This window comes from Leucopleurus acutus, assembly GCF_964270905.1.
Source record: "Leucopleurus acutus genome assembly, chromosome: 14".
NCBI lineage: Eukaryota > Metazoa > Chordata > Mammalia > Artiodactyla > Delphinidae > Leucopleurus > Leucopleurus acutus.
In genome coordinates, this window is record NC_139156.1 from 83,807,443 (window position 1) to 83,811,312 (window position 3,870).

The window sequence follows — 3,870 nt, forward strand, 5'->3', positions numbered from 1 at the left end:
AAGGACGATTTATGGCCAAAGCTTCAACTCCATTGTGCATGGCAGTGGGTCTGAAGCACTGTAGTTTGTAAATCTGAAGTCAGAAGAAAGGTTAGAAGTGACGTGGGGAAGCGTAAGGACAAAGAAACTACAAGAATAAAGTAGACCTCATGACAGCCACTAAAATCCATGAGAGCAAACTGGAACCTACCTCCAGCATCGATAATGCAAAAAACAAAACAAAACAGACGCCACAATGAGATATCTCCAGTAGCATGGCTATTCTTTTTAAAAAAGCAAAAATGAAAACGAAAAACCAGAATATAACAAATATTGAAAAGGATGTGGTCCTCAGTTTTCTGCCCAAGCCCGCAGGAGCCTGTTCACGTTGATTGACCAGAATCCGGGAATTTAACACTCCGAGCCCATCTGGATGGCCCTGACCCCCAGCTTTCTGTCCTTTGAAAACACGAAGAATAATGTCCCTGCATCAATTTTCGCTAGAGCCAATCACCTGTCATGCCTGGAACAGGGATCGTACCCATTGCCCTTAGCCCCTAACCACGAAATCCACATCTATGAGAAGAACGGGAGGCAGTGGGTGAAAACTCATGAACTCAAGGAGCACAACAGACACATCACAGGTATCGACTGGGCTCCCAAGAGTGACCGCGTCGTCACTTGCGGGGTTGACCGCAATGCCTACGTCTGGGGTCAGGAGGATGGTGTCTGGAAGCCGACCCTGGTGATTCTGAGAATTAACTGTGCGGCCACTTTTGTCAAGTGGTCCCCCCTAGAGAACAAATTTGCTGTGGGCAGTGGAGCACGACTCATTTCTGTTTGTTACTCTGAGTCCGAAAATGACCCGTGGGTAAGCAAGCACGTTAAAAAACCCATTCGCTCCACGGTCCTCAGCTTGGATTGGATCCCAACAACGTCTTGCTGGCAGCAGGATCCTGTGATTTCAAATGCAGAGTGTTTTCTGCCTACATTCAAGAAGTGGAAGAGAAGCCAGCCAGTACGCCCTGGGGCAGCAAGATGCCTTTTGGTCATCTGATGTCAGAGTTTGGTGGCAGTGGCCCTGGCGGCTGGGTGCGCAAGGTCAGCTTCTCCGCCAGCGGGAGCCGCCTGGCCTGGGTCAGCCACGACGGCCCCGTGTCCGTTGCCGATGCCTCAAAAAGCATGCAGATCTCAACTCTGAAGACAGAGTTCCTGCCCCTCCTGAGTGTGTCCTTCATCTCGGAGGACAGCGTCCTGGCTGCTGGCCATGACTGCTGCCCCATGCTCTTTAGCTGCGCCGACCGCGGCTGCTTGACCTTTGTCTCCAAGCTAGACATCCCGAAACAGAGCATCCAGCGCAACGTGTCAGCCACAGAGCGCTTCTGCAACATGGACAAGCGGGCCACGACCGAGGACCGCAACCCGGCCCTGGAGATGCTGCACCAGGACAGTATCACTCAAATGTCTATTTATGAGGTAGACAGGCAAGATTGTCGCAAATTTTGCACTACTGGCATCGATGGAGCCATGACCTTTTGGGATTTCAAGACCTTAGAGTCTTCTATCCAGGGCGAGCCTCCCAGATCCAGCATGAGGACAGACAGGCTGCGCCGGGCAGCTCCGCCATTCGCGTCATGGGGAGGAGAGCCAGCCGCCAGGAAACACTGAAGACACATATGGCGCAAACCTTGTTCTGTGTTTTGTTTGAGAATAATTGGTGAAAGTATCGGTTTTTTAAAAGCAGCAGTGATTTGGGTTTTATTTTTTGTTTTTTTTGTTTTGCTATTGCATTCCATTCTTGACCAAAGCTTCTCTTTAAGTAGTATATTATGGAAAATTGTCACACTAGCTTAAAGGAAGGGGTGGGGGAAGTATGTAAATTGTCTGCTAAAAAATTAAATGAAAATACTGAATGTGAAAAAAAAAAGAGGAAAAGGATGTGGAGCAATTGGAACCCTTGTGTGTTGCTGGCGGGAGGGCAAAATGGTACAGCTGCTGTGGAAAACACTTTGGCTGTCCCTTCAAAACTTAAACGTAGAATTACCATATGATTCAGCAATGCCACTTCTGGGTACATACCTCAAAGAAGTGAGAGCAAGGACTTGAACATGTGCTCCCATGTTCATGGCACCATTATTCACAAGAGCCAAAACATGCACGCAGCCTGGTGTCCATCAACAAATGAATGGATCAGTGAAATGTGACATACAATGGAATATTATTCAGCTTTAAAAAGAAAGGAAATTTAAAAAACAAACATGGTTCTGATGCACCTAGGGGCAGGACAGGAATACAGACGCAGACGTACAGAATGGACTTGAGGACAAGGGGAGGGGGAAGGGCAAGCTGGGACGAAGTGAGAGAGTGGCATGGACGTATATACACTACCAAATGTAAGATAGATAGCTAGTGGGAAGCAGCCGCATAGCACAGGGAGATCAGCTCGATGCTTTGTGACCACCTAGAGGGGTGGGATAGGGAGGGTGGGAGGGAGACATAAGAGGGAGGGGATATGAGGATATATGTATACATATAGCTGATTCACTTTGTTATACAGCAGAAACTAATACAACATTGTAAAGCAATTATACTCCAATAAAGATGTTAAAAAAAAAAAGTAATGAATGCCATTAGAAGAGCTCAATGGCCACACACCCCTTTAGAAGACAAGTTGCCTTTGTTTAAAATGCTCTGATTTTTTATTAACAGCTTCATTGAGATATAATTGATTCATTTTAAGTGTAACGTTCAGTGATTTTTAGTACATTAACAGGATTGTGCAAACATCACCAAAATCTGTTTTCAAGCATTTCTAACCTTCCAAAAAAGAAACCTTGTACCCATTTATAGTGACTCCCTCTTCCTGCCCCTAGCCCTACATAATGAGAGACCTACTTTCTGTCTTTACAGGTTTTATGATCAATTCTTCATGAATAATTTGTGACTGGAACTATGTTTTCAGTTAAATTCAAGTTTGGATTCTGTTTTTCAAAGTTTTATAATTAAATAATTTTTAATGTCTAAAAAAAGAAAGAAAGGAAAGGAAATTCTGACGTAAGTTATAACATGATACTAAGTGAAATAAGCCAGGCATAAAAGGACAAAAACTATGAGCCCACTTACATGAAGTACCTAGAGGAGTCAAATTCACAGAGACAGAAAGTAGAAGGGTGGTTGCCAGGGGCGGGGAGGGAGGAAGGGGGAGTGATTGTTTAATTGGTACAGAGTTCCAGTTTGGGGAGATGACAAAGTTCTGGAGATAGACTCTGGTGCAGAAATATGTGAGTATGCTTAAAGTCCCTGAAATGTACACTTAACAATGATTCAGGGACTTCCCTGGTGGCACAGTGGTTAAGAATCTGCCTGCCAATGCAGGGGGCACGGGTTCGAGCCCTGGTCCAGGAAGATCCCACATACCACGGAGCAACTAAGCCTGTGCACCACAACTACTGAGCCTGTGCTCTAGAGCCCGCGAGCCACAACTACTGAGCCCACGTGCCACAAGTACTGAAGCCCAAGTGCCTAGAGCCCATGCTCCGCAATAAGATAAGCCACCACAATGAGAAGCCTGCGCACCGCAACGAAGAGTAGCCCCAGCTCGCTGCAACTAGATAAAGCCCGTGCGCAGCAACAAAGACCAAGGCAGCCAAAAATAAATTAATTAATTTTTAAAAAATGATTCAAATGGTAAATTTTATGTTATGTATATTTTACCACAATAAAACGACATGACAAATTGGAAGAAATTGTTTCCACACCTATCATAGATAAAGGGGTAAGGTTATATCACTAATATATAAAGAAGTTAAACATTGAGATGGGCAAAACACATAAACAGACAATTCACAGTAAAGATCTTATGAGTTCATAAATATGTGAAAAGAGGTTAAA

At 44.9% G+C, this 3,870-nt stretch overlaps 1 pseudogene across 1 annotated transcript; it reads left to right on the forward strand.

The window, feature by feature from the left end:
* The first annotated feature begins 498 nt into the window (after positions 1-498).
* LOC309971082 (actin-related protein 2/3 complex subunit 1A-like) lies at positions 499-1,988 on the forward strand (annotated as a pseudogene). The gene has a single exon. The product of its transcript is annotated as an actin-related protein 2/3 complex subunit 1A-like (transcript).
* Positions 1,989-3,870: the final 1,882 nt, after the last annotated feature.